The 23,456-nt window shown below is 34.4% G+C and overlaps 1 pseudogene; it reads right to left on the reverse strand.

Moving 5' to 3' along the window:
• Positions 1-23,017: 23,017 nt before the first annotated feature.
• On the reverse strand, positions 23,018-23,142 carry LOC116639271 (annotated as a pseudogene).
• Between the last annotated feature and the right edge of the window lie 314 nt (positions 23,143-23,456).

Raw genomic sequence — 23,456 nt, forward strand, 5'->3', positions numbered from 1 at the left:
AATGAGCAATGATTTAATCAATCATGCCTATGTAAAGAAGCCTCCCAAAAGGACAGGGTTCAGAGAGCTTCTGGGTTAGGGAACACGTGGAGATTTGGAAGAGTGGCACCTTTGGACAGGTCATGGGTTCTGGCTTTATGCATCTCTTCCATGTGGCTATTTCTGAGTTATATCCTTTTATAATAAACTGGTGATCTAGTAAGTAAAATGTTTGTCCAAGTTCTCTGAGCCCCTCTAGCAAATTAATTGAACCTAAGGCAGGGCCTGTGGGAACCTCTGATTTATAATCACTTGGTCAGAGGTAAACGTAACAACCTGAACTTGTAACTGGCATCTGAAAGGAGTAGCGGAGGAGGGAGGCAGTCTCCTGGAACTGAACCCTTAACCTGTGGAATATGATGCAAACTTCAGATAGGTAATGTCAGAATTAAGTTAAATTATAGGAAAACCAACTGGTGTCCCAGGAATTACATGTTGGTGTGGTGAACCTCCTTGGTTCCACATTAGAATTGGTACCAGACCTATTTACCCTGCCACGTAAACAACTCCAATTGTTTTCTTTTTGTATTTTAACAACTTGACAGATTGTTGAGAAATATTTAAAAAGTAATCACAATGCTACTTTATCTTCACTGAAATGGAAAATAAAAAGGATGAATTAATGAATAAAATAAACTTTATACTCAAGTGAGTTGCTAAGCATACAATTGGCCCTGCAGTGTTCAGAGAGGACCATAAAGACATGGTTTTGCACTGGGACAACTGTGAGAAGTTCCCTGTGCTATGACACCACTCATAGGACCATCCTGGAATTTAAAACCAACATCTGCTCTTGATAAGAATTGCTCATCCCTTCCCAGCTCACATCTTTGTATAATGACTTCTGCATGCCACTATTATGAATAACCACCACCAGACCTTGAAACCAAGAATTTGCTACTACAATGTGAAGATTAAACTATAATCAAGAATGGAGCAAAAGTTAGAAATTATTCCCCCCTTTTCCCTAACAAATCATCAATATTAATCCAGTCCTTGCTCCATTGCTACTTACAGCATGCCCCAATCATTTCCAATTACCATGATTCTTGTCATTATGTGCTCTGAGATCTCCCCACAACTTATCAGAATTCCTCAGACCAGTTATGCCCACTGGGGAATCTGTTTAACATCAGAATTTTTTTTTTGTATTCTCAGCCTTTTCTTTGAACATTCCTTCCAATTCCCAGCTCTACCTCAAAGATGGCTGTTGTCTGAAGGTTCTTTTCCATTTCATATTTCTCACATGAAAGATAATATTAATTCCATAGCCCATGTACAACAGGACCTAGAGTGTGAATGAATGATCTCCCTGCTTGTCATTACGAGACCATTTTTCTTCACTCTTTCACCCATGCTTGCCATAGATATTATCATGCCTAACTCTCCTTGCTGAAATCATTTAAAAATGAGATGATTATTTCTCATTCATTGAAGCTGAGTATAGTATTTGGCTTATTTTCTCCTTCTACTTTTTCTTCTACTTCTTCTTCCCCTTCTTCTCCTTTTCCTTCCCCTCCTCCTCTTTTTCCCTCTTCCTCTTCCTCAATGCCTTCTCCTTCTCCTCCCCCCACCTTACTTCCTCCTCCTCCTTCTTCATTATTATGTTATTATTGTTGTTGTTGTTGTTTTGGTTTTTAACCACTACTCTCATCATTCTTAAATTTAGCAATCACTTATATGATTTACACAACACTTTACTCCTCTTCCCTTGATTTTTCATTTACAATGATCATTTCCTCCTCTCCCCTTAAGCTGTAATCTCATGGTCATACCCTATCTAGAAGAGAGAAAAAAAAAAACAAAAAAACTTTTTTTATTCCCCTTTCTGGATAACCCTGATAGCTCTTCTCCATTCTGTGCCTCAAGGTAGAATAGCAACATGCTGACTCAGTAAAACGAAATTCGGCAAGAAAGGCAGGATTGTATTTTTTTTTTTCTTTCAGTTGGTATTGGTGTAGTGTATTCTTGGTTATCAAAATACTCATAGTTTGGGGACTTTGAAATGGTAAATATTCATGGTGTGTAAAAAAGCATGATATATAACTATATGATCTTAATTACATTAAAATGCTTACTTGTGTAGATACGCACATAGGACCTAGAAGTCCATAGGACCTAGAAGTCTAAAACAAAAGATCAAAGGATCTGGTGCCCACAGGCCCCTCCTAGGACAAGAATTCTCTTTTGGATAATTACCTAGGGTTCCCAGACCAAGCAACCCTCTCTGTGAAATGGGGAAAGCAGAGGCAATAAAAAGATTTGTCTGTCTTTTTGGGTTGCTATAGAAAATACTATTGACTAGATGGTGTATAAATAACATAAATTTATTTCTCACAGTTCTGGAGGCTGGAAATTCAAGACGAAGGTGCTAGTAGATTTGGTGTCTGGAGAGAGCTTGCTTTATATCTTTTTGCTATGTCCTCATGGGAAAGGGTGAGGGATTACTCTGTGTTCTGTTTATAAGGGCAGTAATCTTATTCATTAGGGCTCTACCTTGATTACCTAATCACTGCCCAAAGGCCCCACCTCTTAACAGCATCATCTTAGGCTTTAGAATTTCAACCTATGAATTATGGAGAAACACAAACACTCAGACCATAGCAATATTATATTGATTTTTTTTCCCTGTAAGATTGTTTTTCTTGGATAAACCTTACCTTGCACCTATGTACATGTTACTACTGGTGTTTGCTCCTAAACTATAACTTAATACCTAGACTTGTAACCATCAAAAAATGGCATGAATATATTTTTTTCAAAAATCCCAATTTTGCTATTCTGACTCCTACTTCCAAGTCACTCTCTCTGTTACCTTTTTTTTTTTAAATCTCTTTTTTTTTTTTTTTAAGATTTTATTTATTTATTTGACAGAGAGAGAGATAGCGACAGCAGGAACACAAGCAGGGGGAGTGGGAGAGGGAGGAGTAGGCTTCCCTCCGAGCAGGGAGCCTGATGCAGGGCTCGATCCCAAGACCCCGGGATCATGACCTGAGCCGAAGGCAGACGCTTAACGACTGAGCCACCCAGGCGCCCCTCTCTCTGTTACCTTGATGCCAGCAATTCTACCTCCCTTTAAGGACCTCTCATCCATCGACCCCAGCCCACGTCATTTTTAATGTTTGTTATTCCTCTGAGGTTCTCATGTCTCTGCTCACTCATGTTTGATCCCATGGGCCATTATCAAAACTACTCCATTGCATACTCTGTTGTTCAGTTCTCACTCCATGACTACATACACACTGCCTCCAGAGAGTAACATTTTTTTTAGAGAATGCTGAAAAAAAAGATAAAGGGAGTTTTATATTATGTCTGTGGCAATGAAATATGGACCAGGGATTCTGGGGTCATAGAGAGAGCCATACACCAAATAATGCTGCTGGAGTAGAATTTTGGAGTCAGAGTTACTGTCTTAGTTGCTCTTTGTTTTTTCTTCATAGTTCAGAGAGCCTTGACACATTCCAGGCTTTATACAGAAGATGAAAGTTTAGGAACTTCACAGAATCCTTGAAGTCTGTCCTTGGATATTTATAAACCATGCAGGACATGGATGGCTGATACAAGTCCTCCACCATCTTTTAAAAATTCTGCTTATAGTTATACTTATTACATGAATACTTCTGTGCCCATTGTTATATTAGCTCCTGCTATCACTAGTCATGATAATACCACTAATTTTAACAATAGCAACTGCTATGATTTATTGTATACTTGCATTAACTGCAGTCATTTTATAAAGGTCTTCAAACAACTCTGCAAGATAGATTTTGTTTTTTTTCTTGATATCATGAAGGAAGCTGATAGCTAATGAAGTTATTCATCAAAATCCACTTAGCTAGGCAGCTGATAGAACCTAGAGTAGAAACCAATTCTATTTAAGTTTAATGCCCATCCTTTTAAGCACTATACTTACCGTACAGCCTCCTTCAATTGCCTTCTGGCCACACAGTGCATCACAGCTCAGGCACTAATGAGCAAAGTTAGGGGGAATTTCGTTTATCCCCTAGAGAAGTATCTCATCCTCAAAGTTTCTATACAATATAGAATTCTATCTAAAATGTTTATCTTTGGGGCGCCTGGGTGGCTCAGTCAGTTGGGTGACCAACTCTTGATTTCGGCTTGGGTCATGATCTTGGGATTGTGGGATCGAGCCCCACGTCGGGCTCTGCACTGGGTGTGGAGCCTGCTTGGGATTCTGTCTCTCCCTCTCCCTCTGCCCCTCCCACATCTCCCTCTCGAAAATAATAATAATAATAATAATAATAATAATAATAATAATAATAATAAAAAGAAAACGTTTATCTTTGCCAAAGAGATTTTTTAAATATGACATATAAGAAACATGTACCTAGATTTAGCATAAAATTCTAGTAAGGAACTAGGTTAGAAAAACATGCCAATTTATGAATGATTTATAAGTATTAAACATATTTTAAAGCTTTTTTTTTTCTGGCTCTTGGGTAAATCTCTGGAAATACTTACAAATGATTGTTCAGATTATGTTAGTCAGATAAGTGTTCTAAAAAGAACATGTTATAACAAAAATTACACTGACACCTACATTAAAGAAAGCTATATTTGTAAAAACCCTAGAGTTTTATTCATCTTTGCATCTTTTTAGCACATGGGCAAGCAAAGAGTAGTTAGCCAGTAAATGGTATGTTGTGTGCTTTATGTAAGTTTCAAACAAAATTTAAATTTAATAAAAACAGTCATTTATTTTATTTTTAATTAAAATATTTTGTTATAAACTTGTACATAAACACTATGTTCATCCTAAAAGTCAGAAAATAAAATCACTTGATAACACACAAAGAAAATTTCTGTTGCTGTCATTTAACATGAAACTTAAATCACAGACACAATTAATTTTAAATAAATGGGATCATATCCTGTGTATTATTTTTATTATAGATTTGTTAACGTTTTTGTTTTAACACTGTTTTTTTTTTTTTTCCTCTTTTTTATGGTCATCCATGTTCCTTTTTACTTTTACTACCTACCCCTTCTTTCCACGTAGTACTGACATCAACAGATTCTTGTATAATTTTTCATACTTCATATAATCGTATTTAAAAATCTATTATCTTCATGTATCTATCTTTGTATCTCTGTATCTATGTCTTTATCTCTATCTGCTTGCCTATCTATTGCTCTACTATCTATATTGTTTATGTTACCCTTAGTGTTTTTATTAAAAATAAACAGCATATTTTATTAACTTCTCTTCATCTTGCTTTTCTACTTAATATATTGTGGACACTTCTATAAATCTATTGATAAACATTGTGTCAGAGGCTGCTAAACATGCTATTCTATTTAATATTTATGGACATTTTCTTTTTGTAAAGTTTGTATCAGCTTTTACAATTGAAAATGTGGGATTTGTTTTTCTTGGTAAAATACTTCATCTACTTTCAAGCTTCTAAAATTTATTTACTGTCTCCTCCTTGTCTGCTATTTCCTCCTTGGAATATCTTTTCGTTCCTTTTGCTTGTTTGCTTTGGGTTTTCACTGTTGTTGTTGTTGTTGTTAGGAAGGAGAGAAATTACATATCTGTATTCAGTTTTCACAGTCATATAGATTCTATATTTAGGGTTTAGTTTATTAATGAATGGAAGAACAAAAAATAATAGCATTTGCTCCACAAAATTTCACAAGAAAAATAAATTGAAAAACTCTGATATTGAAAAGCCTGATATTTACAATTTAAACCCTAAAAAAACATTGACTCTTAATTAAGTCAATGTTAAGGCTTTGTAATAATCTGCCCATGCAAATAGCAGGAGTTGTAGAATTTTGATTTCCCCAATAAATAAGCTGATACTTATTTCTTGGTGTGTGTCATGTTTTGATTTAGTAAACAACAGTTTCTAATAGGTGTCTCATAAGGAGACTTCCATCCATGCCTTAATATAAATGTCTTGCAAAGCTTCCAGCTAACGATAATCCTTCTGTTTTTTTCTCAAGTCTTTTTAACGATAAAAATCTATTTTACATTATTAGTCCTTTATTTTTTCATTTTATTTTAAATTAAATTTTTTATTTTAAAATATTGTTATTTATTTCATCATTGCAAATTGCTATATTGTGTGTTTTACAATGTAAATACGACACATTATAATTATAATGTGATTGTAATATAAGTTGTATAAATTGTACAAAAATTGTAATTAATATATTACAAAAAGATATGTATATATCTTAAGTGTATAGCCAAGAGCCAAGAAAAGATTGAAAGCTCTTAACAATGATTTTATCATCTTCGTAAATAAGCAAATCTTTAAAGAATACCCTCACATACATAGTACTTTGCTAGAAGCACTGAAATACCAAAGTAGAAAGTCTGAGTTTCTTCTTTTAAGAAACCAAAGGAATAGTTTACAACCCTGCAGAGTGAAAATGACTTTGAGACATTTTCTTTTTAAACTAACAAACAGGACAGACTTTTGATTTAAACCTACTGTCTATTAGCATCTAATCCTGGTTGGAGGAAATAGATCAGTGGTTCTTGGCCCTGGTCACACGTGAGAATCATGTGAGTGTAGGCTCCTCATCATGAGATTCTGATTCAGTTTTTCTAGGGTAAAGCTCAAACCCTGGCAATTTCAGTAGCTCCCCTGGTGATTCCAATGAGCAGATCGATCAGATAACAATCACAGTCTTGGGAGTTGATCTGAGAATTGGGTTACAAATTCAGCCCTTGTTTATGTTCAGAAGGTCTAAGCATGTGATGTCTAGAGACCTCCTAAGACTTCAGGTTCCAGTGCTTCCAATCCCAATATGCAGTGCTCAAGGTAAATGGAATTTTTCATACTTCCTTCAATATACCACATTTTGTTTGTTTTGCATAATTCTCATTGTTCCTTCTGCCAGAAAATCTTTCTGTTCTCTGTATTTTTTTTTTTTTTTTTAATTTCCCTTTCTGAAAGTGTCCTTCTTTCAGTGAAGGTGTCCCTTGTGCAAGGGTAACAATTTACCACTCCTCTTCGGGTATCACTAATGGACATACATTTCTTTCTGATTTTGTATTTGTTGTTGACAGGTCCATCCCCTTCCATCAGACTATTAAGTTCCTTAGAGGCTAAGCTCTTTCCTTATTTACGCATTGTGACATTACCAGCACACATATTATTACCTGCTGGCATATAGTAGGGCTCATAAAGGGTGCTATAAAAATTTTAAATTAACCACTTGGTTAATATATAAGATCTCAAATTTTTTTTTCTAAGAGAAAGAGCTGTCTGTAATCACCTCATTATCTGTAAAGTGTGGCTAACTTTATACAGCAGAATAACAAGCAAAAATAGATTAAGAATTAATATAAACACACCTCAAAAGGAAATGTAACATTAGTCAACACTATTGTATATGGAGATTAATATCTTAATACCTATAAATTAATTTCAGGTCGTAAACTGAAAAATGTACACAGAAGAACTAGACTGTACTTTTGTTTTAAGTATAATTGATCTTGTTTTTTCATAATAAAAGCTACCATAGTTTGAAAACTAGCCATGATGGTTATTCCATTAAATACCTCTTAAATTTACCTCATCAGAACTCCATAGTAATATAAAGAAGCATGCATGAATTTTCTCACAACAATAAAATGTAGGCTCAGAAATGGTCAAATATAATGGCCAAATCACACAATCAGCAGGTGGCACAGTTATTATTGAACCCAACTTTGTTTTGTTTTGTTTTTTTCTGACACTTGTTATTTCTAGTGTACTATACGTGAAAACATCAGATTACATATTCTGAGCGCATTTGTCTGATTTTCTCTGCCGTCCATGCTTTAACGGAATGAGTTTAATAATTTAGGTAACAATTCCAAGTTTTCCATATGTAAATGTGTGAATCTGAGCAAGTTACTCCATGTCTCACAGCCCGTTTCCACACAACAAACAAGGAAATGATGGAAGGATTTCTGTGAGGACCAAATGAGGCAATGACACTGCCCTAGAGAACTAAGTTTAAGTCGCTGGTATCAAATTTGGAATTTTTGCTTTTAAAAGAAACAGAAGTGCGTCTATAGGGACAAAGCTCTGGTCATTTCAGGAGTTCTTCTCGTTTCAGTGGCCTACAGATACCATCCTATTCGACATTGTCTATTCCTCCAGTTTGGCTTCTGGGCCAAGACCCACATTTGATTTTGTAACTGTTCACTCATAGCTGAAATCTCAGATGCCTGATTTGTTTCTTTCACTTTGGGATTCCAGACTAACACTGAGAGCTAACATTGACAAAGCCTGCTCGTGGAATATTAACTTACTTGTGCAAAATGTGGCAAGGACTAGATGATGGAGAAAAATCACTCCTTTGCATGTAGGGAAAACAGAATCTGCCAACATTGTTATAGAGAAAAACCAAAGGAGAAAATACAAATTGTATTTAATGAGTCTCTGCAATGTGCGACAAGAGAACATATCTCCTGACTTATGGGTGAGAAAAGCACAAAAGTAAGCAATCACATTAGCAATGTCATCGGTGTTAGATTTGTATATTGCACGTGCTTAGAATAGGGCATGACTCTGGGTGTGTCAGCTTCATATATAATTTATTACATTAAATGTGTGCATGTTTTTAAAACAGTTTGAGTCGTCTTTTTTAAAAATCCTGTCTGACAATAGTTGTGTTTTAATTGGAATGTTTAGATCATTTAGATAACCTAACATAGTTGGGTTTAAATCTACCATTATTGCTCTTTGTTTTGTTTGTCACTTTCTCCTTTATTCTTCTTTCCTTGTGATTCTTTATGTTAGCTATTTTGTAAATTTCATTTATTTCATTTTTCTCTCTTCTAGTTTTTTTTTTAAGATTTATTTATTTATTTGAGAGAGAGAGAGAGACAAAATGCAAGCAGGGGGCGGGGCAGGGAGAGAGAGACTCTCAAGCAGACTCCCTGCTGAGCATGAAGCCCCATGCCTGGCTCCGTCTCACAAGGGTGAGATTATGACCTGAGCCAAAATCAAGAGTTGGACACTCAAGCGACTGAGCCACCCAGGCGCCACTCTTCTACTAGTTTTTTGTTATATCTTTTATTACTATCTCCCACTGCTTTTCTTAGAAATTGAAAATGTATTAGAAACAATACATATTTTTATTATTAAAGAAAACAAATTAGTATTTCTACAGCATATTAAACAACACTAAAAAATAATGACAGTGGAATAACATTATTTCCTGTGCCCACTTTTTGTGCAATTGTTATATATTTTAATTTTGTGTGTTTATAAAACATAAGGCATTGTATTTAATTTTGCTTGGAACAATGAATGGTATTTTATATTTAGTCATATAATTACCACTTCTGTGGTAAAATATACTCTTTATTCCTTCTTAGACTCACCTGCTTCCATTTGAGATAAAGCGTATCCTGTGGTGGAGGTATACTTGCAAACAAATTATCTCAGCTTTTGTTTTCCTGAGACTGTATTTATTTCATCTTCATTTTTGAAGGATATTTTTGCTGGATATAGAATTCTTTGTTAACTGTTCTATTTTCTTTCATCACTTGAAAAATAGTATTTCTTTATCTTCTGCTGAGACAAAGTTTCTGTTGAGAAATCAGTTCCCTTTCTTGTTGATTTATGAAAGATAATATTTCTTTTTTTTCTGGCTGATTTTACAATTTATTCTTTGTGCTTCATTCTCTGAGGTTTGGTTATGATCTTCCTAGTTGTAGTTTTCTCTGTTTCTTCTTGTGGTTTATTTATTCACTTTTTTGGATATGTGATTTGATGTATCTTTTTATATTTGGAAAATTAATGCCCAATATTATAAAAATTACTTCTGTTCCATTCTCCCACTCTCTTCTTCTATGACCGCAATTACATGATTGTTCATTTATTTTTTAATCATATGCTACATGCTCTCTCTTTTCCATTATTTTTTTCTCTCTCTGTTTCAGATAGGATATTTTCTAATAAACTATTCTCAATTTTCCTAATCCCATTTTCTCTTTGCTAATACCAGCCTCGTGTTAGCTCATCTTATTGAATCATTTGTCAACTAGGTTCCCTTTTAACAAGTTAATCCTCACTCTTTTGATGCTGTGCTTACTCTAATATCTGGATTGTTTGCCAGTATACTTTTATGCTCTTACTGACAGTTTCACCTCCTGAATATCGCTGGACTATTTTATCTCCTAACCTGTCTAGAGATTTTTAGTTTATACTGAACATTGTGGAAAATATGTCCTGAGAATGTGAATTTTACAGTCTTCTTCTACAAGGTATTGATGTTTGCTCTATTGTGCAGTCTAATGCTCATGGATCACCTTGATCCTGTTTAAACTGGGTTCTAGGCCCATTAGGGCAGATTTATTCCTGTTTGTTCTTTCTCCCAGTGCCTTTCACAGTCTCAACTGAATAGTCAGAAACTTCAGTGTTCTCGCTGGCTGGGTTCATACACCAAAATATTTCAGCACTGTGAAAACACTGACATTTCCATTTGGCTCTTTAGATTCCCAGCATCTGTTCTGTCCTAGGCATCCCAAAGTTTTGCCTTGAATATGTATAGCCAAGGACACCAGGGAAATTTTTATATAGATCTTGGAGAATCCTTGTATATAATTTCTACCTTTCTCATATCCTGTCTCCAAAATTTAGTTGCCCTGGTTTCTAATCTTCATTTGTACAGCAGTACAGTCATTTCTGCTTATACTTCATTTTCCTGTGCACCTTTGGAAAACACACCCAGAGAAAAAGCTGAGATAAATGTGGAGCTTCTTTTTATGCTTTCCTTATCTCAAGTTATCATAGCACTAAATTGGTTATTGTCCTAGAGAAAAATCAGTGTCTCAATTAAATTAACCTCAAGTAGGGAAGGGGTGACTCACAGATCTGCTACTATTATCTCTTTTCTTTACAGATGGCTTATGTGACTCCTTATGGTATAAAATCTCATCTCTTGCACACATGGCTGAATCTGAGCCATGTGCTCTTATTTTCAGGTAGCTGTATATGTCAGTTTATTTTTTACCTCCATATGCTTATCCCTCTGCCTAGAAAGTTTCCAGTTCATTTTAATCTCTCCCTCCCTAACTGTTCTACCTTTAAACTCAATCTACGTGAAGAACAAATACATACTCAACCCCCAAGACATAGCTCAAATACCACCTTCTCTTTAACTCTTTCTCCTCCCTGTGCAAGCAGAACTAGGAGCCCCCTGCTTTATGCTCCAAAAAATATTAAACATAATACTAAATTAGCATTTTTCTGTTTAACATATGGCAAACTAAACTATATGCTTTTCAAGCAAAACCGCTTTGTTCTATTAATTATGTTCCTTTCTCTCCCACTATAATAAGGACATGGGAGGGGGTAATAATTAATACTCGTTAAGTAAAAAATAAATGACCATCTGAATAAAAAGAATAATATATTTGATTTCTTAAGCAATATTGATATGATATATTTAGTGCTTTACATGAAATATCTTTAATTATCCTAACCACTTTTCAATACAAGATTTAAAAAAAAAAAAAGAACAAAACTGAAGCAGAGGAAGTTCCCATAATAGGTGGCCATGAATCCAGTACTGGAAGACTGTTTTTCTAAGACTCTAGAATCCATATTCTTTCCACTAACCCAAACTGACTAATTCTCCATTTGAATGGAAATTTTAGCAAAATTGTTATTATTTTAAATTACGCAGATGATGTATTAAGACAATACAACATAAGAGAAAAGCTTTTAATTCTATGTTATAATCCAGAAAAATGAACTAGAAACATCAAAGTGTACTAGTTTGAGTGTAAACTCTTAATATATATATGCAGACACACACATATATTTTTTTAGAAAATATGTACTTCTATATTAATTTATTAAAATAAAACTCATAAACTCAAGGAAAACATGACACTCTGAAAAAGTAAATAATATATTCAAAATTTCCTAGAATTTGAAGGCACATATACAAAATATGTTCGTATAATTTGAAGAAGTATGTTACTAATTTAACTGTTAGCACTTAAAATTTATAAAATTATAAACTGTATAACCAAGCAAATGTCTTAACCTTTATAAATAGGTACACATAATTTTAATCAAAATTTTAGAGAAGAGTTAAGTGTGAATAATTTATATATACAGATATAAAGGAATCATTCCATTTGAATAGCAATTTGTACTATTTAGGTGAAATCATTCTTTCGTTAATCACTAATATAAAAGTAGAAAAAGCACTTGTGACAATGTGTTTAATTATGAACTGAACAGTGAGACAAATTTAGGCAGAATTATATATCTCCTATTGTTCTACCATGAAAGTGAAATAAGGCTCCTCACTGATACTGCATTTGACAATAGAATTAAGTTTTCTGTTTCAAATAGGTTTTATCAATCACATAGGAAGTCAAAACTGTTTCAGATTTCAGCACCCTTAGACTTCTCTCCTGCCATTACATAATATTACTGATCAAACCAAAGTTGCAGAGATACATTTTATAAATGGTTATCTAAACTTAAGCTACCAAAAACACCGCGGCTGGCTTACTGTTAAATTGATTTTTCAAGTAATTGACACAGTTTCAAATTTCTTTGTGCAGAAATGTCATTGCCTTTCTCTCTCTTTCTTTCTTTTTTCTTTCTATTTTTTTTTCCCTCTCTTCACTTGGAGTGATTTCTAGTTTGGGACACATTATTGGCAAATAGCAACTAACCATGAAATCATTGAATCTATGTTGGCAGTTTAATTTCAATGTGCAAATAAAACAGGTTTTCCCAATTCCTTAGATATGCCAATATTCGTACTAAAGTACAAATGTCACAAAATTAGATTGTATAATCAACTACTGGTATGACTGGAAAAATAAAACTGAATATTTTGCTTTTTCTATATCTTACTGAGAGGCTGTAGTCTATATAGACTCCCACAGAAGCAATTTCTAAAAAGATACAGAGATAAGTGTTTTATACTTTTCAGAGTGCAGATCTTTTACCTCTTTGGTTAGGTTTATTCCTAGGTATCTTATGGTTTTTGGTGCAATTGTAAATGGAATCAATTCTTTAATTTCTCTTTCAGCTACTTCATTATTGGTGTATAGGAATGCAACAGATTTCTGTATGTTGATTTTGTATCCTGCAGCTTTACTGAATTCGTGTATCAGTTCTAGCAATTTTTTGGTGGAGTCTTTTGGGTTTTCTACATAGAGTATTATGTCATCTGCAAATAGTGAAATTTGACTTCTTCCTTGCCTATTTGAATGTCTTTTATTTCTTTTTGTTGCCTGACTGCTGAGGCTAGGATTCCCAGAACTATGTAAAATAACAGTGGTGAGAATGGACATCCCCTTCTTGTTCCTGACCATAGAGGAAAAACTCTCAGTTTTTCCCACTTGAGGATGATATTAGCTGTGGGTCTTTCATATATGGCCTTTATGATATTGAGACATGTTCCCTTTATTCTTACTCTGTTGAGGGTTTTCATCAAGAATGGATTCTGCACTTCGCCAAATGCTTTTTCTGCATCCATTGAGAGGATCATATGGCTCTTATCCTTTCTTTTATTAATGTGGTGCATCATGTTGGTTGATTTGCCAATATTGAACCACCCTGGCAACCCAGGAATAAATCTCACGTGATCATGGTGAATTTTTATTTTAATGTATGGTTGGATTCAATTTGCTAACATTTTGTTGAGAATTTTTGCACCCATGTTCACCAGGGATATTGGCCTGTAATTCTCCTTTTTAGTGGGGTCTTTATCTGGTTTTGGAATTAAGGTAATGCTGGCCTAGTAGAATAAGTTTGGAAGTTTCCTTCCTTTTTTGTTCTTTGGAATAGTTTGAGAAGAATAGGTATTGACTCTTCTTAAATGTTTGGTAGAATTCCCCTGTGAAGCCACCTGGCCCTGGAGGAGATGACACAAAGAAATAAAAAAACATTCCATGCACATGGATTGGAAGAACAAATACTGTTTAAATGTCTATACTATCCAAAGCAATCTGCACATTTAATGCAATCCCTATCAAAATACAAACAGCATTTTTCACAGAGCTAGAACAAACAATCTCAATATTTGTATGGAACTATGAAAGACCCTAAACAACAAAAGCAACCTTGAAAAAGAAAAGCACAGCTAGAAGCATTACAATTCTGGCCTTCAAATTATATTACAAAGCTGTAGTGATCAAGATAGCATGGTACTGGCGGAAAAGCAGACTCATAGATCAATAGAACAGAATAGAAAACCCAGAAATGGACCCACAACTATATGACAACTAATCTTTGGCAAAGCAGGAAAGGATATCCAGTGGAAAAAGATAGTCTCTTAAATAAATAGTGTTGGGGAAACCGGACAGCCATCTGCAAAAGAATGCAACTGGATACCTTTCTAATGCTATACACAAAAATAAATTCAAAATGGATTAAGGACCTAAATGTGAGACAGGAAACCATCAAAATCTAAGAGGGGAACACAGGCAGTAACCTCTTGGACATTGGCCATAGCAACTTCTTACAAGATATGTCTCTGGAGGCAAGAGAAACAAAAACAAAAATAAATTATTGGGAATTCATCGAGAAAAAGCTTCTGCACAAGGAAAGAAACAATCAACAAAACCAAAAGTCATCCTTCAGAATGGGAGAAGAAGTTTGCAAATGACATATCTGATAAAGGGTTAGTATCCAAAAGATATAAAGAACTTACCAAACTGAACACCCAAAAAACAAATAACCCAGTTGAAAAATGGGGAGAAAACATGAATAGACATTTTTCCAAAGGAGACATACAGATTGCTTACAGACACATGATAAGATCCTCAACATCACTCATCATCAGGGAAATACAAATCAAAACTGCAATGAGATATCACCCCAACACCTTTCAGAATGGGTATAATCAACCACACAAGAAACAATAGGTGTTGATGAAGATGTGGAGAAAGAGGAACCCTCTTGCACTGTTGGTGGGAATGCAAACTTGCGCAGCCACTCTGGAAACCAGTATGGAGGTTCCTCAAAAGGTTAAAAATAGAACTACCTTATGATCTAGCAATTGCACTACTAGGTATTTATCCAAAGGATACAAAAAATACTGATTCAAAGGGATACATGCACCCTGATGTTTATAGCAACATTATCAACAATAGCCAAATTATGGAAATCACCCAAATGTCTATTGATTGATGAATGGATAAGGAAGATATAGTGGTGTGTGTGTGTGTGTGTGTGTGTGTGTGTGTGCGTGCGCGCGTGCACATGCAAATGGAATATTACTCAGCCATAAAAAAGTATGAAATCCTGCCATTTGCAATGACATGGATAGAGCTAGAGTGTGTTATGCTAAGTGAAACAAGTCAGTCAGAGAAAGACAAATACCATATGATTTCACTCATATGTAGAATTTAAGAAACAAAACAGATGAACATAAGGGGAAAAAGAGAGAGGAAGACTATAAAATAGACTGTTAACTCTAGAGAACAAAAAGAGATGCTGGAGGGGAGGACAGTGGGGGAGGGGGAGGGGGATGGCTAAATGGTAAATGGGTGATGGGTATTAAGGAGGATACTTGTTGTGATGGGCATCAGGTATTGTATGTAAATGATGAATAACTAAATTCTGCTCCTGAAACTAATATTACACTGTATGTTAACTAACTGAAATTTAAACAAAAACTTGAAACTATAAAAAAAAAATAAAAAAATAAAAAGATACAGAGAAAGAAAGAATGAAAAGCCAATGAAATTAGTAGACATGAAAAGATTTTTTATATTAACTCTGCTTAGTCTCTTAAACAGCAAAATACCAAAGGGAAGTATTTGCACATCTGCTTGTCTATGGGCTTTTTTTGTCCTTAAGTAAAGAGACAAGACTTTCCTTCTACATTATGTTAAATTATTCCTTTCTAAAATTGTGTCTATTAAATCAGATCAATTTTTGTATGATATTATTCCTTTTGATTGTCTGAAAATAGTCTTCAAGTCAGGCATCGAACAGTGTCAGCTACCAAAAAAAAAAAAAAAGTTTTTAGTTTGAGTTTCCTTGTAGCAGAAATGAATATTGAACATCAAGATGCTAAAAGCCTGTCAGCAATTGCATTATAAACCTAAACTTTGTAATGGCTATGAAAATTCAGTTGGAAAACATTTTCATCTGTTGCAACTGTTTTCAATAGTCAAAATTTGACTTTATAATGCTGTAAATTAAAAATGAATAAAAGAATCTAGGAAATGTTTCTTATTCTTGATCAAGTAAATTCTCAAAGTGTAATTTAAATGTGAGATTAGTTTTGAATATAAACTTCTATGTTTATTGAAATCACTAATTTTCCCATGATCTTTTTAAACAATGGTATTGAATGATCTGGTAACCATTTAAGTACTAAAGGAAACAAATTTGATTTCTTATTTCATGGGAAAGTGTATTTTATTAAAAATGGTTCCACAATGTTTTGAGTCCATAAAGACTTTTTTTTGAGCACAAGTCATTGCTGTCTACCCAAGATATTTAGGAGGAAAACATCACCAAAACTCTTTCTTAATTTATTAAGGTGACTAATATATTCTTGTAGACAATAGAAAAGCCCCCCCAAATAATGATTGATTAACTTTCAGAGGTTGAGCAGGCTAAAGGTTGACTTTATGCATAGTTGTGTATTTTAGGGGGACAGGAAGAGGTTTGTTTGCTTCTCTTTATCAAATTCTATATTTAAATGAAGGTTCTTCATACTTGCATTAAGAAATCCATGTGCACATTTTATTTACTATACTGTTTTTGCTTGTTTTTGGATTTTGTTTTAAGTATGGTTATGGTATTAATTTTTTTTAAAGTATCTCTATCAGCCTCTCAGCCCCTTTGGTAGCTTAGGTAGCTATCTTTTTCTTTTTCTTTGTTATTTTTTTCCACTGTCTCCCCTCCCCTCCCCTCCCTTCCCCCTCTTATGTATTTTATTGTGCAGCATGCTTTCACACTTAGTTATGATGGCTTGACATGGATAGATGGTATTTCAATTTCACTGAATGGATATAGAAAAGGTCAACAATTCCCCACTGATGGACATTTAATTTATTTCTCATGTTTTCTCACTACAGTTTTACAAGGTATATGCGTAGTATTATCATTTCTGTTAGAATTCTAAAATCTGGCTTGATGTGTCAAAGGCAATGTACATGTTTAGTGTTAATTTGTGCTGCCACATATTTCCTCAAAATTTGTTACAGTTTATATTCCCACAGTCCATGACTGAATTGCTTTCCAACACCATTGCTAGTACTAGAAGTTATCATGAGTGTGTGTGTGTGTGTGTACGCAAACTTTATGAGCAATTCTGATCTGCTTCCTAAAAGTAGGACGCAAACTCCATGCATGTCTTTATAAGCAAATTTAAAAAGGAAAGGCTAGAAGGATAAGCCCTAAAATTTGATACTTCTCACTTGCCATAATCCTAAACATTTTAGGATGTAGTTACTAGACTCAAAGGTTGATTTTATTAGCTGTCAGGAAGGAATAAATCTGACTAGGTGTTATAACTACCTATAATATTTTAACAGAAAAAAGTAGATGCCATTTAGTTTTTTTAATAACTTTAGATTTATGTATTTATCTCCTTGGTTTACTGCTTGTAATTAGTAAACTAATGAATTTTCCTGTGATATGTGTTATCAAGATATTAAGCCAATTCAGTTAAGAAGATAATCTTTTTTTTCAGGTTTTTAACTTATAAAACTCCATGAAATACATAGGTATTTATCTTTTATTACATTATATGGAAATGTATTATTTTCAGTCAAGTTACCACTAGTTTTACTGGAAGCCTAATGACATGTGGGAAGTCCAGGGAAGAGAATAAAACATGTGTTTAGGAATTATATATAAAAGGCAAGTGAGTTGGAGGATGCCTATTCTCTCTTCCTTCAGTCTTTGTTTGAGCTCTGCTCCTCAGGAATGGTGTCAATGCCACAGGATTTTCAGTCTGTTGAATATGTAGCCAAGTGTTCTCAAAGAAAGCATTCAGGCTAACAGTAGAAACTTGGTTAGGAGTGCAGTGAAGATTAGTATAGAACATTGATTAGAACTGGTAACCAAGAATTAGTGAATACCTTTTATGCCTTGTTTAGAAACAAGTATGAAAAAAGTGAGAAATATAACCTATAAAATCAACAGCCTATTAGTTCAGTAATGTTTCTATGTTTCCAGTGGACCCAGGTATGTTGAGATAGCCCCTACAATAGTAAGAACATGCTGCAAATGGCATTTCTTGCCACCAAGAAAGACTTACCATGCTTAGGAGGTTCTTTATATTCTGGATGCAGCTTATATATTATTTGGGCATGTTACTGGGCCTCAATAACCAAATGCCCATAAGGTTGCTAGATTTTTAATGGCCTCTTCCTAAAAAAGAAGTCCATGTAACAATTCCAAGCCTCACCAGTGCACATCTGGCCACTGCTTAGTCCCAAGCTGTCAATAGCAGACAATAATACTGGCTTCCCATATTCCAATATTCTGCAAAGGGATCATCTAGCCATGTGGTTGCATGTTGATTGCATTGGATCCTTTCACTATAGAGCAGGCATTGATTTGTCTTCACTAGAATAAATGCTGTTTCTGGATATAGATTTACCTTTCTGATTCACAGTACTTTTGTCAAAATCACCATCAGTGGATTTATATAATAATTTGTTCATCATCACTTTTGACCAAGGAACACATTTTAGAGAAAGTAAAGTGAGACAGTGAGTTAAACTCAGAGAGTTTATAAGATTCTACATAACCCTTGCCCCAGATCAGTTCACCTGATAGAATGGCCTTTTGTTGACTCAGTTTTAGCACCAGGGGGTGCAGACGGCTCTTAGAGTTGAATGGTCGCCCTATGATGTAGCATGTGATTTTTACCAGCAACAAATACAATGGCTTTTTCCCCCAAGTCAGAATATCAAAATATATTCTGAACAAAGATGTGGAAATGGGAGTGACTGCTTTCTCTATTACCCCCAATTATTTGCTAGGGAAAACAAAAACCAAAAGCTGTTTCCCATCTCTAAACCCTGGAATCTACTGCATTAGAGAAGCCCAACAAGGTTTTCATTGACCTGGAAGCTGATATCACCATCAGAACATTTGGACTAGTCTTGCTACTGAAATTATAAATAAAGAAGTTACTATACTAAGTGGGTTGATCATGATTATCAGGGGAGAATAGAATAAAATTGTTACTATACAGTGGGAGCAAGGAGAGATATGTCTGGAACCCAGTAGGTTCTCTGGGACTTCTCTTTCTATCCCATTCCCACAGATAAAAATTAATGAAAATTTAGTCATTCAATACAGGCAAGATTGTTGATAGTAAAACCCCTTCAAAAACAAAGTTTTAGTTACCTCCCCAGGAAAGAAATAACAACCAAGTGAGGTGCCAACAAAGGGAAAGGAAATAAGGAATGCATAATGGTAAAAATTATAAAAATAAGGGTGCTTGGATGGCTCAGTCGGTTAAGTTTCCGATTCTTAATTTCGGTTCAGGTCATAATCTCAGGATCATGAGGTCGAGCCCTGTGTCGGGCTCTACACTCAGCATGGAGCCTGCTTAAGATTCTCTCTCTCCCCCCCTCTCTCTCTCAAAATAAATAAATAAATAAAATCTTTATAAAAAGGAAATTATAAATATAAATTCTGTCCATATGGTCTGTTGCAAAAATGAATATGGTCATATCTAAGCATATTTTCTTTCTCATTTTGTTATTCATAGATTATATATAACCAGTGGTTTCTTTATATAGTCAACTTGAGTTAATATAGAGTGATGATTTATTTTTAATTGCATCATTTAATATTTAACTCACAGTATGTCTAAGAATGGTTGTGAGCTGAGCTACCAAATATATGATCCCACTCAGAGATGGATAAAATTAAATATAGAACTTAGTGTCTCCATTTTTAGGAAAAGTGCAAGTACATTTTTGGTATACAAAGAATAGTCACATCAGGTTTGGAAGAATAATTTGTTCTTACTTTACTCTGAAATTAAAAATGGTTAAAGGATATGTGTGGATATTGAGTGGATGGCAGGTTAATTTGTACCATATCTGTCTTCAACTTGACCTCACTATGGACTCCTTCTATGATCTTTGACCTCTGTAGTGTAAGAGATTCCAGGAATTATATTTCCTGCAATCCTCTTCCCTGTGTGATTCTAGATCACAGGTAATAATGAAAAATATTCTCATAAAATTTGGAAAGCACAAGGGAAGGAAAAGCCATTATTCTCTGTAGACATTTGCAGTGATAAACAAGGGTAGACAAAAATCACAAATTCTTCATAAGAATTTACAGGAAGGAAACCAATGATCTCATGGCCTCCAGCTGCCTTCAGGATCTATTGTAGCAGAAGAGCTATGTCCACTTTCCCCCAGGTAATGCCCAGACAAGTGGTTATGGTGGGAGTACCGGTTTCTGACAATTCCTGCCCAGGACAAGACTCCTCTAATAGGTCATCTTTGTTCTTAAATCCCTACTGGGCTAACTTAAACTTTCTCAGAACTTTACTAAATCTGAGTCTTTCCTATTCATTCTTCCTCTCCTATCACATGCAGGAGCTGAATCTCAGCCTGTAGTCTCTCCAGCCTGCTCTTCCTCCCTCTCCTCTTTATCTTTCCCAGGTGTTACTACCAATAAATCCTTGTATTTTCTGTAGGACCCAAAAATATGCACATCACAAACACACACACACATACACGTGCATACACACACACACCCCCACACACCCACACCCATAAAGCAGTGATGAGAGGAATAAAATAATATTTAAATTGTTAAGGTAGCATAGACTAGGAACAAGACTATGTGTCATTTGTCAGACTATAATCCAGAATGTTTTCATTGAATTTTTAATTTTATTTAATTTTAATTCATTTTTATTTCCTCCATCTCACCAGCCAAATTTTAATAGTCACAAGTGACTACTATCTACCGTATTAGAGCAGAAAGTTCTGATGGACCGTTCTGATACAGAAGTGTTGAAGTGACCAAGAATGATAAATCAGTGTAGGGAAAACATTGTCAAGAACATAATCAAAATCCTAAAAATTATACAAATTCTTACATGGTAGATAAGTAATTATATTAACTAAATCAGAGAAAATCATTTGAATTCAAATTGACCAGTTTTGAAAAAAATTTTAAATGAAAAGAAAATTGCCCTATATTCTTCAACATTAATAGTGTTAATATTTAATTACCAATATTTGATAATATTGCTCAATTGACATATGCAACACCTCACTGTCTTTTCCTCTACTCTCTCTCTCTTTTTTTTTTTTTTTTTTTAAGATTTTATTTATTTATTCATGAGAGACAGAGAGAGAGACAGAGGCAGAGGGAGAAGCAGGCTCCCCGCGGAGCAGGGAGCCCGACCTGGGACTCGATCCCAGGACCCTGGGATCACGACCTGAGCTGAAGGCAGACGCTTAACCGACTGAGCCACCCAGGCGTCCCTCCTCTACTCTCTCAATTGTGTACTCTTGTCTCTCACACAGACACTCCCTTCTACTTTTTCTCCCTAAATATCTGCTACTTTTCTCTTAAAGCCTCTTGCAGTCCCATCAGCAATGTAATTTTGAGCAAGCTGGCAAAGCTCTCTAAGCCTCAGTTCTTACATCAATCATGTGTAGTTAATATCAACCCTTCTGGTATTTTGAGGATTATAATTAAAGTTCTTTTTACTGGATGCCTTCTTTATGAAGAGCTATAGTCTAGACCCAAAGACAATATTTCAATGCAGATCATAGGGAAGGTTAAATTTTTGAAGCATCTATAATTGTTGTTTGGACTTGCCCTAAAGGAAAACTTAACCTTTCTAGACTTATTTATTAGGAGCTAGGAATGTCGAGAGAGAGAGAAAAAAAAAAAAAAAAATGTCAGTTTTTAAACCATGCACTTTGAGGCAAGGGCGGCACAGTCAAGTGGAAATGCCTTATAAATTCCTCAAGAGATGATATTAGGCTTCGTATGTAAGGTCAGTGTCAGAAAGCTGGACTGGAGTGCTGCAGTATTGAATATCATAACTTGTGTCTGTGCATCATGGGAAACTTTTTGTTAACACATAAGGAAATTATAGTTTAATAGACTATATTAAATCTTTGTTTTTACTCTTTAACATCTCTTGCCCTTGTTCATTAGTAATATAAGGTATAAAGAAAGCCTTTATTTATCATGGCTCTAAATATGCTACTATGGAAACAGATTCAGAAAACATAATGGCTGATATTAGACATTACCAAGTAGCCCACTGTGCTTGAAGAATTTACTTAAAATAGTGGACCCTGTTCACACTAATGAAATCCACTAAGATATTTGCTTGGATATTCATTCCATGGCTATTGCAGAGAATTTGTCCTAAGAATTTTTATCATTTGTATTGCTTTCTCCTGGTCAAAAATAACACAAATACATATGATAATTTTACAATCACACCAAAAAGATGTTATATTAATATTCAGATAACTCTTGGGGATTCTTTGAGCTTAATCATTGTGCAATAGTACAAGCATTAAAGATTTTATGGTGTAAATTTTAATTGTAAAGTGAAGCTTGTGCTAAGAAAAATTTCCAGTTTCTGAGAGATAATTTGAGATTGATTTTGTTAAAAGCCCCTACATAATTTTCCTATAGACTGGTGTTTCTCATGTATATCCATGTTAATAAGTAAAATATTATTCCATAAATATAATTTTTCTTGAACCAAAAGAAAACACTCTTTTAGACCATTTCCTATTTCTGATTTCCTATACCAGTATGCCTCTTGGATTCCACAAGGAAAAAATCCCTATTTCATATTGCACTCTCAATGTGCTAAAAAACATTTTTTTCCCATGTGATTTGTTAGTGCATATTAACAGTGAATAATAACAAAGGTTTGAATATTCTGATTAGAATAAGGAATATTAGCAGGCTAGAATTAAATATGAATATTAATGCTACAATTGACTACTAAAATAGGCTTTAATTTACAGGAATAAATGTGCTTCTAAATAAGTTTTTATAGACATTTTGAAATGCTAAATTAAAACATGAAATAAACGGTTTTCAGGAGAAAGTTCTCTTTTTACAGTGAAATTTACTACACTTGATCTTAGCCAAAAGGCTGAGAAGCGATTACAGTGAAATTTACTGAAAAATGTTATCATTGTATCTTGTTGTGTTTGACTGAGCATATCTACTTCAGAGCCATGAGAAACTTGTATATACAATATGTATTTTAGGTAAATATATTTTTCCATTACAAATACATAGAGTCATCAGTATTAAACATAGATATTAAGTTTACCTGATGGGAATATTTATTTTTTTCTTCTTATGTTATAGACTCCTTATCAAAACGTATGAACTATTACCAGTAGATGTGGATGGTTATATACATTATGCATAAGGTAATATGCAATAATACTCTTCTCACTGAGGGACATACAT

Source organism: Phoca vitulina, unplaced genomic scaffold, assembly GCF_004348235.1.
Source record: "Phoca vitulina isolate PV1807 unplaced genomic scaffold, GSC_HSeal_1.0 scaffold17, whole genome shotgun sequence".
In the NCBI taxonomy this organism is placed as follows: domain Eukaryota; kingdom Metazoa; phylum Chordata; class Mammalia; order Carnivora; family Phocidae; genus Phoca; species Phoca vitulina.